The following is a 14,704-nucleotide window of genomic DNA, read 5'->3' as shown; positions in this document are numbered from 1 at the left end:
GTGTTTCCATATGCGGTCAGCAATATTTTTTGACCTTGCATAGTGACTTTTATTACCAGAAGAGAGAGATTTTTTTTTTTTTAATTCTTCTGAGAATTATTAGGATGCTAAAAACCAATCACATTTTCCCTAGTGTAATCAGATTGAAATAAACTGGAAGAATGCCAGGTTTATTTCTGATGCACCCCAAGCTTAGAATATCAGTGCAAACAAAGATTTTGTCCCTTGGTTTTGTGTTTTTGGTGTCTGAAACTAAGAGATGTCAAGCAGACAAAGCTGCAAATGATAGTGTGCAAGTGCTTTACATACTGATGGAGAGAAGGTGGTGTCTTTAATCTCTGTGAAGCATTAATACTTTAAACAATTATAGCTGTACTGTCTCTGTTGGGAATTAGGCAAAAAAAAAAAAAAAAAAAAGCTATTCTGTTTTTGTTCCTGGCTCTTGGAAGAAATATTTGTTTGTTTTAAAGCTGGTCTTTGAATCCAGTGTTACCAAAGAAATGTTCAGAAAACAAGTGTTGCAGTGTGCTCGAACATCCTCATCTCTGGTTTCTGGGAATTAGCTGTATTGGTAATTTATTTCAGTTTATTAATTGCAAAATAACAGCAATTTTAATTTGAAATGCTTGTTAGTAACAGTCTTACAGTCTCTGAGGGGTAGTACATAACCTTCTATGTCCTGCAAAGGGATTAGAAAATGCTGCCTTGGGAATTAAATAATTATTTTATTGTAAATGAGTCCAAAAGCAGCCCATCCAAAAAAAAAAAAAAAAAAAAAGGTTAGAGATTAGGAAAGAAATATAGATATATTGGTTTTGGCTGTTAACTCTACTCATGAACCCAGTGTTTAAACTCATAAACCCCAGGTTTTTAACATTTTTTGAAGGAAACATTTTGTGAAGGACTGTCCCAAATAAAGGGCACATATGTAAGAGAAAGGGGGACCTCATTTAAATCACACACAAACCAAGCTGTTGGGACTTAAAATCAAGAAGATTGCAAGAAAGGTTTTGAACTGTGGGGCTGTAAGAAAAGCTAACAGGCACAGAAGAGTGACGTTGCTGCTTTTGTGGATTGTCTAACCTAAGCAGGATAGCTCAGAGGGTAGAACAAATCAAAAGGGAAATAAAACAGGTTGCCTTTTAAAGAGGGTGTCAAAAAGGCATCAAATCAATAACACACCAGCTTTTAATCAAATTCTGGAAACAGAATAAGGAGATGAAAGCACTAGCCCTGGGTCTATCCAAATTGTGTTGGAAGTCAGTCTGTATGATGTAACAGCAGAAACCACAACCTAGAGGCAGGACAAAGCAAACCATGCCACTGTTGGACTATTTCCATCCTGTACAGCGTTTGGAAGTGTGTTACTGCTCTGACCAGCTCCGTGCAACTCTGTCAGTAAACGTGGTTTTGTTACACAAGAATAAAATAGATGGGCATCTGGAAGGACTGGATGCCTGGGATTTGTTTGGCCAAATTGAGGTGTCTAAAGTGAAGCTTGTTGTTTTGACTTCTTTTACAGTCAGTGGAAAGGAATGGGCACTTCCAGATGAAACTGGAATCTAAAATAATTTACACTATTTAAGTCCTAAAAGTGACCGTTTTCTCTTTGTTCAGTATAAAGAAAGCACAAAGGGACTAACTGAGATACGGACATGGCCAAAGTACATGACATGAATCCTGCCTGAAGTGGCAATGAAAGTAGGCCACACAGATTTCAAAGCTTTTAAACTGGCAGAAGAAACAACAAGGAAACAACCATCATGCAGATTCACTGGAAGAATAATTGAATTTATTTTCCTGTCCTTCTCTATTTTATTTTATTTATTTATTTCTTATTTATTTATATTTAGGCTCATGAAGAGTCATTTTAGCAATTAAGGGATTTTTAAGAAAGTAGAGTTTTAGTGATGTAGTGATTTCCTTTTCCATTTTTATTTTTACAGTAAAACTCTATGTAATCCTGCCTCCAAAGTGCAGAGTAAACCAGCTGAATAGTAGCTTCTGTTTTCTGATTTTTAAATGAGGCTATCTGTTCGGTTTGTTTGGATTTGATGCATTTTACCACTGAAGCAATCCATTTATCTGCATTCTTCTAAAAATGCAGAGCATTTTTAAAGTGTTAGTTAGAAAAATGGGGGTTAAGTGTGGTTTGATGAGCAGGAAAATAATCTGGAAAAAAATGAGTACATGTGCATTTTGTTCTCACTGTACTCATTTAGCGTTTTATGGCAATGCATGAACTGGTATAAACAAAGACATAATGTGTTTTTAATTCAGGAAGAAGTAGATCAGTGGGGTGAAAAGGAGATAAAAAACTTTAAAGAATTTGCCTTGTAGAATAACTTCAGAATTGCTTCAGTAAAATCCCCAAAGAGCAAGCTTTTGCTGGGCAAAAGAATGTGAGAGTATTAAAACTGAATATTTCTGTGTAATTTGAAATCTGTGCTGCTTGAATTACTGTGAGTCAAATCAGGTTGCTATAAACAATAACAAAATGGGTGACTGTGCAAATAAATGCACTGGGTTATTTAAATTCGCATTATCGTGTTTTGTGAGATGCTGTGAAAGTGGCAACGTGTAATTTATACGTGACCTAAATCAGTCTGTTTTGCAGAACGACATGCCTTTTTCATTAATTTTTACTTAAAAATAATTTAATAGCTATTACAGCAAACAAGTTCCTTTTACTTTGTTCACTGAAAAAAACAACACATCTCAGTGGGTATTGGTTTGATGTGTTAGATCATGTTCATGAAATCAGGAGCAGGGTTTTTAAACCTTTATTTAGTCCCTGAAAACGTCTCTAGTGGCTTTAGAGTTAATGGGCTTAGGTCTCCACTAAGTTAGCTTCTGCATCTATTACCTGAAAAAAAATATATATAACCGTTAAGAGCAAAGATTTAGTACAAATGAAAGACTACTTAAAACATAGGCAGAAATGTAGATAAACATGTGATGTTAGTCAATAAATCATTTCATAAATCTAAAGAATGCTATTCTGGGGACTTGCCAACCAGAAAGAATTACTTCGGAATTAAAGAACAAGAGCGTAACGGATAATCACTGTATCCCAAAAAACTTTCATAATCACTGTTTTGTCTCTGTAAATGTGAAGCTCTTTTTTTGACATGGTCCAGCCTTTCCTTTCTTTGCTCATCTATACAGATTTAGTGCTATGTTTGACATGTTCAGCCATATTCTTGATTCATGGCACAATTTTCTAGTGTACTCTATCGCTTTTTGCTCTTTATTTAGTTCCTTTTATTGAACACTTAAGGTTTGTGACTGGCAGTTTGCATTTTCTTAGGCCTTTCTGAACACAGATTTCCACTAGATCTGTTCACAGGTTTCAGTATTTTACATTATCTTTGTTCTCATCCTTGATACCCTTCAGCAGTCTGTGAACTCTATATCCCATTTATGGTGCAGGCCTTTCGTTATTTTCATCAGATGCTGAGTAGAAGAAAATATTCTGAATCAATGCATTTCTCCTTGTATTTGGACTCAGAATTTTAAAATATATGTTTGGAATTCTTTCAAATGGACAATGTTTTATGTTTACATGCAGTCTTCTTCTTGAATGAACAAAAAATGAATTGTTGCCCCAATTTTGGCATATGAAAACAGAATTGTACTGGAAGTTCAAAGTGCAAGTGTTTTATCATTGAAAGATGATTTTTTTTTTCTCTTTGAAGATTTGGACATTCAAATTCTTGGAGAAATACTACTTATTTGCCAATCTTCTAGTATTTTTTTCCACTTGAAGGACTCTCGATCAATTTCTTAGGCAATTTCCCATCCTAAATTGGTTTTGTCTTTGATTTTTATTTTGGGGGTACATTAGCTAATTGCAAACGAGTTCCAAGAAAATGCAGAGCACTATATATTTCAATAACTTATTTTTAAAATATATTTTCCAATCAATTTTGTCTTTATCATCTGTGCATTCTTCTCTTTTCCTTCTCATCATTACACACTTATTTTACCCTTTGGAATAAACTCTGTGTGTTTGTCTACTAATAGGCTATCTTAATGTCTTGTAAGAAAATTAAAAAGAAAAATCTCTCTCACAGCTTTGCTGGAAGGATGAAGCTTAGTGTTATTGTTAGCATTTGTTTCATTAATTACTATTTAAGTACCAAATGCTGATGATTCAGGGGATCAAGAAGAAAGCTAAATCAAGTGCATTATGCATATTTTCCCCTCGAAGCTGTAAAGGAAGTGACTAACTTTCACTTTTAGGTGGTAGCACAGCATCCTCTCAGAGATGCATTGGGATGTGTTTGCCAGAGAGTATTTCCTACATTTATCCAAGAGGTGTCAAGCATACTCCTAACTAGCGGCTGGCTTAATGAAGAGTGTCTGGAGCATGTCTGCTCCATTTCCTTTCCATTCTAGAGAACTTCACCTCCTCTTGGCTTAAGCAGTGTGTGCTAATAGTGTTGTGGTCATCAGAGGAGCAGCAGTACTATGTGTTGTCTTGGGCCAGGAGTGCTGAAGTGAATGTATTTGAGGTAATTGACAAGTTTCTCAGAGGAGCTGTTATCAGAGCCATAGGGATGTTTTAGTATTCAGCACTCTCCGTATTACCTGATGCCTTCTGGCTCCTGGGCTGTCTGTGCGGAAGGGTTTCTAACAATGTGCAGCTACAGTCGTGGCCATAGTGAAGCCATTTTGTCACACTAAAACTACCTTTGTCAGTTCTTGAGCTCAAGAGGAGCTGTACAGGGAAGAATTGTGTAAGAAATAGGTGGTTTTAAGAGAGGTAGATGCATTAAATGATTTTAAACTTTCATGTATTTGTAATAATTAGAGCATATGTCTTTTACAAAACTACTGAAAAAATGCCTCAGATTATTTTTACTTTTCTTTGAATGGAAGATGTATCTTCTGATTTGAAGAATCCACAACCAATTTATAAAACACCAGATGAGATGAAAAGTCTTCATTGATACAGAACTAGCCAATTTCTAGATGAGCACAATGTGATTTATGTGGTTGCTACAAAATGTCAATATGTTAGAGTCGTCAGCTATCTAATCAGTAAGTTATTGTGTATTCTGACAGTCCTCCATGAAGACAGATTTGTTTTACTTTGCATACAACAATAAGCTGCTTCTGTAGCAGTTGCTTCAAAGAATTTTGTCATCTGTGAAGTAGCTTTTTCATGTAGTTTTTGCTATATTTTGCCATCCTCAAACTGCATAGGAGAGACAATTAGTAAGAGTAGTTAAAAAAGAATATGTATCAAGAAGAAAATCAAATGATTAAAAGTCTTTTAAGTTGTGCTTTCCAAAAGGAATATTTCATATCCTGTAGTTGAGTATTATAAGCCTTTTAAGTGCTGTAACCTGAAAAGACATTAAAGCAGCCTATCACGAAGTTCAGCAATGTACTTATTCAACAGCATCCTGCTTAATACTGTCTTGCAATACATTTCATCTGTATATGCAGTTCATTCTAAATATGAACCAAGGATGAAAGATTTAGAATTAACTTGTAGGAAAAAAAATCTTTGTTAAATATCATTTCAAGTTAAAAATACTCATTACTGATCTGAGGTAATAATCTCACAAGAAAAGATAGCTTTATAGTTTAAGATAACTAAAAAGAGACAGGAGATAAAAATCTGACAAGCAACGATATTCAGTCCTATCAGTGTAAATTACTCCAGATCTGTTTATTTTTGCTGTGCTTTGAATATCAAGAAATACTGCTAAAATCCTTACTGGGCTAAGGGTGATTTTTTCCTGTTTGTTTGTTAAAGCTCTGGTTTGTTAAGTTAGGGTCTCTGAAAGATACCGCACACTGTAAATTTGTATTTAACTGAAATTTTATCTGTGAATATTCTTTTAACTTTTCTATCATGTTGTGTCAGCTGTATAAATATGAGGGCTACCAAACAAAAAAGAATATTGGGATTAGTGGTCTAAAGACTGACTACAGTCTGCATAGTTTATGGCTTGAAACAGAGTCTCTTGGGACATTTGAGATGCCAAGAAAAAAACAAGTGCAAAGGATAAGGAATTAGGTGTGTCATAAATGCAGCCAAAGAGCAAAGACTCCTGGTCAAGAATAAGTGACAAGTGAAGTGAAAGGCTGTTTTGAGCTAGATAAACACAGATGAAAAGCAGAACAGAAGGACTCCAGAGGAAGGAAATAATGGGAGGAAATGTACACTCCTGGGGAGAATACATCCAGAGCTCTGACAAAAGGGCATTTTGGAAACCCTTTTATGCTTCTGACGTAGATCTCAGGCAAAAGGACAAGTTAGCAGCAGAAGTGAAAATTGTCTTTGTTGACTTCAAAACATAAATTTGATTGATGTTGTGGGAAGCAAATAATATATAACTTCATGGTAACTGAAGGAAAACATACTAAGTCAGTCATACTCTATAAAACTTTTTCAAAATCAAGCACCAGGGAGTTCAAATCCTGCAAATTTTAAGAAGAAGACATCTAAGGCTGAAACATTGAGAGGACCTTGGTGATAGTATGTGTGAAAATCAGTGTGTATAGTAGAAAATTTCCAAACAATATACATTGTTCCTACGTGCTACAAAATAGATTATTTTTTTTTTTTGAAACAGTGTCCTGATATGGATAAAACTGCATTAAGTAACAGCAAAATGGTATGCAACTTTGTTATTCTTTGTTTCAAGATAAACCTTGTAAGTCCTTGATTTCTGTGCATGTGACTGTAAACATGCCTTGGTAATGCAATACTGTACAAAACTGTATTTTGAAGAATACAAGATGTTCATCGTTAAATTCACTTTCTGTTGTTGATGTATGCGTGATCCTACCTGCTTTTCCCTCATTATCAGTTTTTAGACTTTTAATGGAGTTGTTTTAATGTTGTTCCTGAAAAGGTGTGAATACACTAGGAATATGTAGGGATGTCAGCACCACTTCCTCAGATATAATTTTCTTGTTGTAATCCAACAGTAATGATTGAAAAACAATAAACTATCACTATGTACTATATGCACTAGCACTGAAATTAAAATATTTTAGAAATCTCAGGTCATAACTAGATTTACAACTGGGTTTTAGTGGGTACATTTAGAATTACTTGTGAGTGTAATGGAGAGGCAATAGATTGCTTGCTGGAGTTACATTTTGAAGATACTTGCTACTGCAAACTTGAATTGTGATGACTTTGTACTTTAACTATGTGGCATCAATAATATTATGGCCGGAGAAATGCAAAGCAACCCTGCATATGCTTACCAGCTTAGTCAACTGAATGCCCTTAGCAGTATTTGCTGTACTTTTCCAAAGATGCCAAATTTACAGCTTCACAAAGAAGTTACCAGCTAATTTTATTTTAAGAATCTGTTAGGTTTTGATCTATTTTGGCAAAAATAACCCAGGCTGCATCCAATTTTTTTTTTCTACTCTGCAACTCAGGAAAGATGAGACATGCATAAGTAATTGCCATAGTTTAGCCGATAAAACTAAAACTGAAGTAACTTTCAACAGAACAGTACTGCAAAGAGTTGCCCATGACAGTTGAACCATACACAAAACTAGAAGTGGGTAAGCCCCTTTTTTTGGTATACATGTGGAGTAGATAAACCATACACTAACCACTAAAGTGAGTACATTTCTTGCCTCTTGCTTCCTATCGTGTTTAGGTGTATTGCTTTATAGTTTGATTCTAAAATGGCTGTCAAGAAGCCTTCACTGCTCTCACGCTTTCAAGAACATGACTACTGGGGAAATTTATGGTGTCTGATAAAGAATATGGGCAAGTTAGTGACAGAAGAACACTTATGGGTCTTATATTTTCCCATGGAAGTTGGTTTCATAAACAACCTAATTGTGATGCTTAGTATATTAAATAAATAAATAAAGATCATCCCTAATTTATAGGCAATGTAAGATGAAAGGAAGTCTTGGGAGGGGGAAGGAAGAAGAAAAGGAGTATAAGAGGACATGTAGAAAGGCTGTTTGTAGCAGATCTTCAAAGAACTGTCATTCCTGATAGGAGTCTCTTGAGCATCTACATTTTTAGTGTTCACCAAGAGAGACAGAAGTACTGATCCCTTTGAAATTCATGCACTAATACATAGTAAGTTAAAAAAAATTCAAATGTGTAATATTTTCTTGATGAAGTTGAAAGTTAATGTGTTTGGTTAGAGCATAGGTGGGGAGATAGAAGCACAAAAATACACTATCAGGTTGTCCTGGTTTCAGCTAGGATAGAGTTAATTTTCTTCCTGGTAGGGTGCTGTGTTTTGGATTTAGGATGAGAATAATGTTGATAACATGATGATGTTTTAATCATTGTAGAGCAGTGCTTACACTAAGCCAAGGACTTTTCAGCTTCTCACTCTGTCCTGCTAGTGGGCAGGCTGAGGGTGCAGCAGAAGCTGAGAGGGGACAGACCCAGGACAGCTGACCCAAACTGGCCAAAGGGGTATCCCATACCATTATGGCATCATACTGAGCAATTAATAGGGGGTGGCTGGCCAGGGTGCGGGGTGGACTGCTCAGGGATGAGCTGGTCAGCAGATGGTGAGCATTTGCATTGTGCATCACTTGTTTTTTACACATTGTCAGTATTAGTACTATTATCATTATTATTTATTTATTTATTTATTTATTTTCCTGTCCTGTTAAACTGTTTTTATTTCAATCCACAAACTTTCACTCTTTTTCCCATTCCCTCCCCTATCCCACTGGGGGGGGAGGGTGAGCAAATGGCTGTGTGGTGCTGAGCTGCTGGCTGGGTTAAACTGCAACACAGGTAAAGTGATTATCTTGCATTACTGGAGGTAAAATGCTATGTCAATTGCTTCATCAAGGGTCTTACTATTTTCTGTACATTATTCAGGCAATATTTCTGTTCTTCTGATAGTACAAATTATTTTATTGGCTGAATCTTCCACGCTACTAAATGAGTATATTCCTGCTTATTGGAGATCATGACATTTGCATGTGACTTTTTGATATCATATACCTACATAGTTACAGCTAATGCCACTCAGAATGGCTCTTCATTTTCTACCATTGAGGTAGATGTCACATATACAAGCAAATACAGTCTCAAAATACCTTACCTTATTTACCTTTCCTGAGGCCAAAGAAGATAACCTCTGAGCACTCCCATTTTCCTCAGTTTTTCTTAAGATTGAGTTCTTTTTTAGAGTATATTTTGTAAAGTAAGATTACAATAATATTCAGAAATAACCATTCTCCTTATGTGCTGAGATATCTACAGGGATCTTGATTCTGAAAGCTTCCACCCTATCAATGAGCTTTTAAAACCCATCTTCAAAATTAGAAGTTACTCAGAAGAACAGTCAGCTTCAAAGCAAGCTAATAGTTTCCCAACGTGAGCTCACAGCTAGTGAGCTTTGCAAACCTTTATACAGAAACATTTAAAGAATATATATAGTATCATCCAGCCTCCTGCTTGGAACAGCGTGCAGCATTCAAACTTACATCTTTCCTTGGTATTTATGATGTATCCAAAATATTTTGAATTTATCAACTCTTTTTCATGTTCCTTTGATGGTTCAGTAAATGCATTGTAATGGGGCAATGGTCATCAATAATTGCTAATGTTTTAATTTTATTTTTAGTTCTAATTTAGTAAAGTTTCATTTCTCCTGTGCTCATGTCAATTATATTCTATAATTTGATTATATGACAACTCTGATTTTCATTCCTTGACCAAAAGTCCTCCAGTGAGTCTCATATTATTAAGTAGACATATATATTTAAACCAAAGGCAACTGTACACATCTTTGGCAAATACATTGCTCAGTTTAAACTGTCCTGTCACATCTATTGATATTTTCCCTACAGCTAACATATATTGCGTATCACTCTATGATATGTCTAGGAAATCCCATTTCACACATCACTTCTCACAGTATTTCATAATCACACAGTCAAAGGATTTTGCATTATTGGAGAAACAAGGAAGTATTAAGTCAAACCATCTTTCATAGTGTTACTTAAATTGATGGTTAGGTTCTTCCTCATCTTTTCTGACATCAGTTGCTCTGTTGTTACTTGCACTGTTTTAAGTTTTGTGGTGTCACAGAATATTCCAGGTTGGAAGGGACTCACAAGGACCATCAAATCTAACCTCTGGGTCAGCACAGGACCACTCCAAAATCAAACTCTATGTCTGAGAACATTGTCAGAACACTTCCTGAACTCCAGCAGGCTCAGTGCTGTCCCCAGAGAGCAGAGCTCAGCACCTGCCCCTCTGCTCCCCCCGTGAGGGAGCTGCAGGCCGCCATGAGGCCTCCCCTCAGCCTCCTTTGCTCTGGGCTGAACAAACCAAGGGACCTCAGCTGCTCCTCATACATCTTCCCCTCTAGACCCTGCACCATCTTTGTAGTCCTCCTTTGGAAACCCTCTAGTAGCTTTATGTCTTTTTTATACTGTGGTGTCCAAAACTGCACACAGTACTCGTGGTGAGGCCTCACCAGTGCAAAGTAGAGTGGTACAAACACTTCCCTCAACCATCTAGCAATGCTGTGCTTGATGCACCCCGGGGTACGGTTGGCCCTTTTGGCTCCTGGAGCATGCTGCTGGCTCATATTCAGCTTGCTGTCAACCAGAACCCCCAGGTCCCTTTCTGTGGGGCTGCTTTCCAGCCTCTTGGCCCCCAGTCTGTATGTCTAGCCAGAGAACATAGTCTGTATGTATAGCCAGTGTCAGTAATATTGATCTGCAAACTTTGGATAGAAATACAACTTTTGATTGTTTGAAATAGAAACACTGTGACTAGAAACAGGATTTTTTCTGTCTTAATAGAAGTTGTGTCCCTGGAAACTTTTGATCTAGGTAGGGATATGTTTATCAAATACCTCTGAAGTTCATTTGTATTCAGATCTAGAAATGTTTAACCTGTCTCTTGTCCTTAAAAGATTCTTCTAAAATGTTTTGCATCTTCAAATCTTATATATACTTCCAGTGAATATGTGCATAATTTCCTGAATGTTTTTTGATACTGTAATACAAAGGACCATGTGATGTCTTACAGATATATAAAAGACAAATGCTTCTCTATGAAGTACATTATGAAGTACCCCAAGTAGAGCATTCAATAATTTCTCGCAAGCAGCCCAAACACTTGTGATATTTAAAATGTCAATGGAAGATACACACGAGTAGCAGAGGAAGAGGAGGCAGCAGGCAGCAAGGCCGGTTAGCTCAGTTGGTTAGAGCGTGGTGCTAATAACGCCAAGGTCGCGGGTTCGATCCCCGTACGGGCCATGTATAGTTTTGAGGAGAGAGAAGTGCAGGTGCTCACCCTCTTCTCCTTGGAGAACAAGACAAGACCCAAGGGAACCTTGGGGGGAGGTTGAGGCTGGATATTAGGAAAAGGTTATTCACTGAGAGGGGAGTGGTCAGGCAGGTCCTGTGTGGAGCCAGCAGTTGAACTCAGTTATCATGGATCCCCTCCAACTGGGAATATTCTAAGAGGCTGTGATCTTATTTGCATTTCTTATAAAGCAGGGAGTTTGATAAGTATCACAATAGTAAGAATGTGAATACAGATAGACATTTCTCATCTTCAGGTCAATCCTGGGAGTTCTCTCTCTATTTTGGCTTCATTTAACTCTGTGAGATCTTTCCATACAGCTTTCCACTTTGATTGTTGTATCATTAGCACAGAAGACTCCCTTCTTTTTTCCAAGGTTCAGTTATCATTTTATGTCTTTTAAAGTTAGGAGGTTCTTTAAAAAAATACAAAATAAAAATATAAACACACCTCTCACACCTCTTCTATTATATAGCATGTTTGAGATTTTTTTTTTTTTTTTTTTTTTGTTATGCTCAATTTTCATGTCCAGCATTTGGACAACCAGAGCCTGATTACTGGTCATTTTGTATATATTTTTTGTAAATCATTCTGTTCTTCAGTAGGTGCTAATTTATCCAATTTCAAGTACAGATCTCTAAATTGTCTAGTACTCTGTTTTTGACCTTTTGCTTCTCTTCTATTTGAATGCTTGCCATAACTGCCTCTTCTTCTTGGAAATATATATTGAATTGTATTTTTAGTATCTTTTTTTTTTTTATATTTATATAAGAAGTATTTTTCAATACTTTTGAGCAGCAGATCTCATGTGCATTGCTTCTTTTCCATTTTTTTGATAATTTGTATGACCTGGGATCTGAGAATTCGTTTCAAGTACATGGAGGATTATAGCTTTGCCTTTAATTGGTGAACACTGACTATTTTTCTACCCTTTTTCTACAGACCTCTGGGGTCTTCATGGACCCATTAGTTACCATTTCAGGTTTTCCTAACCCTAGTTTCAAGACTGGAGCACTACTCCTCTGCCAATGTTGTACAGATTATCTCTGAACATTTTGACTCACTTCTTGATTTGGGGTCATTTTTAGTGACTGGAGAAATGCTCACATGATCTTTGGCATGGAAAAATGAAAAGCATGAAAAGCTTTCAAGTAGATCATAAGGATGATATGAAAAGGAACGGAAATTAACCCAACATTGTTATTGCCAACCAACATTCATTTTCCACTATTAAATTTCAGTGAATATATTTAGAGGTAATTTTCAGTATAATCACACTATGTGCTAAAGTATTTGTATATTCTTCTTAGCTGATGTTATATGATTTAAGTGTTTTTACGGCAAATCCAATATGAAAAGTGAAGGTTTTTTTTACAAGTGGAGTGCCTTCAGATAGCATATATAATAAAACTTAAATCAAATTAATTAGAAAAACACCCTGTGGAGGTGCATGGTGCCAGGGGCAGGGGCTGCCCCCAGCTGTTCCTCCAGCTGCCCTGCTTCCAGCTGGGGGTGGTGGGATGAGCCCTGGTTGTATGGCTCTGCCCTGAGAACCTCTGGGGAGTCCCTGCCACAGCTGCCTGTGGGGAGCTGCCAGCCCACACAGCACCCTGGCTTTTTTTCCCTTCTTAAAATTTAATCCTGGAGTGTGTTTTCCTTGTATATAAAACAAGAATGATGTTAGTTTTCTTAGTTTGATGAAACTTGCAATTTAACTGTGTAAAATAAATTGGGAAACAGTAAAATAATGAGATGAAATATGATCTTTACGCCAATGAGTGTATATTAATAATCCATAATAAGAAATGCTCGTTCTACAAATGGAACTTTTAGATGTGATTCAGAGCCCTTCTGTTTCACCACTTCACATAGTTCTCAGCTTCTAAGCAGCTGCTTTATCAATCATTTCTGTAAGTGAGCCTGTAGATTGGTGTGTAAATGAAGTGTTGTATCTGCTCTCTCTCTTGTTTTCTTTTATGCCCTGAACCAATCCTGTGAAAGGCAGATTCATTTGTTGTTTAGTTGAAATAGAATGACTGCAATTCCACAAACAAATTGGGCCTCAGTCAGGTGCACTCTGTCATAAATAATCTCTGAGGAGATTGGATTTCTCTCCTTGCTGATGTACTTCAGCCGTACGTTAAACTCATAGCTTCTTAAAGGCACTGAGTTATTGCTCAGCTGAATGATCACTGAACAGCAGGTACCTGTCCTTGTTCTCTTGTGTTGTAGCCGTGTTTATTTCCCTAAAGCATATTCAGCAAGGTTTATGGTAAGAGAAAGTACTAGTCCATTTTCTAGTTTTTTTTTTTTTTCACTCTTTGTCCCAATCTTTTCTTATTCACCTCCATGATACACTGCTCTTTTGGCACATATTTCCTCATGATCTGGAGAGAAAAGCCATTTCATAGATTGGTTAAGGGCATTTTCCATGGTCAGGTCATCTCATACTCATATTTCACATTTAGCAGTAGACCACTTTGAAATTTAGCAGCATGTCTTTATTAGCTGCAGGAAATGTCTTTAAAATTTCACTTATAATTTTTACACTTATTTATTTGGCTTTGTTGTAAGTTTGCTTTCCGCTTCAGTGTACCCTTTTCCCTTTCTTTCTCAAAAGCAAAATAAAACTCCTTAACTCTGTGGCTGGGAAGTCGGTGGTGCAGGCAGTGTGATAATGTAATCTCTGCCTTTACCCGGACTACTTTCTGCAGGTTGTGTAATGGGTCGAGCAACATCTGCTGAAATTTGATAGTTCTGATCTACCATTTCTGCACACAGCCAATTCCGCTGAACAGTTGGAATTATACTTTGCTTAGAATGGTTTATGTAACTACCACAACTAAAACTGACCAATTCCCACAATACAGCAATCTTTAAATCTTGATATATAACTAGGAGACTGTGCATGTTTGATAGCTGGTATGTTCAGATTTGGAGTGTCTTTGCATTTGATCTGTTTCTCATCTGCCAAAAAAGCAATATGTAGAAGGATAGTGAATAATAGTTTAATGTCTTAAGTCTTATGTAAAATACTAAAATAACAGAATAGCAGTGTCACGCATTGCTGAATGAGCTGGTTTTTTATATATGTGGGGTCATGTAGAAAGCTAACAATAAATGGTTTCTCTCTGTCTCAAACCCACCAGTAAATCTGATCAGGTAGATGATGTGATGTTGAAGAGATGCAAATATGGGCTTTCAGTTCACAAGATCCAGTCTCTTTGCTGCAGAATAGCATTTAATTAAAAATAAGCAAGAAAGCCACTAATATAAATCCAATTGATAGATGGGGGATGATGTGTAGCTAGATGGTAGATGATGTGTAGGAGATGGTGTGGTAGCTAGTACCATGAAATGGTACTTTTCCCACATTACTCAGTGGTTTCAGGCATTGCGTATCAGATA

General features: G+C 36.6%; 1 protein-coding gene and 1 non-coding gene across 6 annotated transcripts in view; both read left to right on the top strand.

Annotated features, from left to right (window-relative positions):
- IMMP2L (inner mitochondrial membrane peptidase subunit 2) overlaps positions 1-14,704 on the top strand; it is a 474,976-nt gene that overhangs the window by 137,136 nt on the left and 323,136 nt on the right. The window lies entirely within an intron of this gene.
- On the top strand, positions 11,174-11,247 carry TRNAI-AAU (transfer RNA isoleucine (anticodon AAU)). The gene has a single exon. It is a non-coding gene; the product is annotated as a tRNA-Ile (tRNA).

This window comes from Anas acuta, chromosome 1, assembly GCF_963932015.1.
Source record: "Anas acuta chromosome 1, bAnaAcu1.1, whole genome shotgun sequence".
NCBI classification, from domain to species: domain Eukaryota; kingdom Metazoa; phylum Chordata; class Aves; order Anseriformes; family Anatidae; genus Anas; species Anas acuta.
This window is presented reverse-complemented; position numbering and strand designations above follow the sequence as displayed.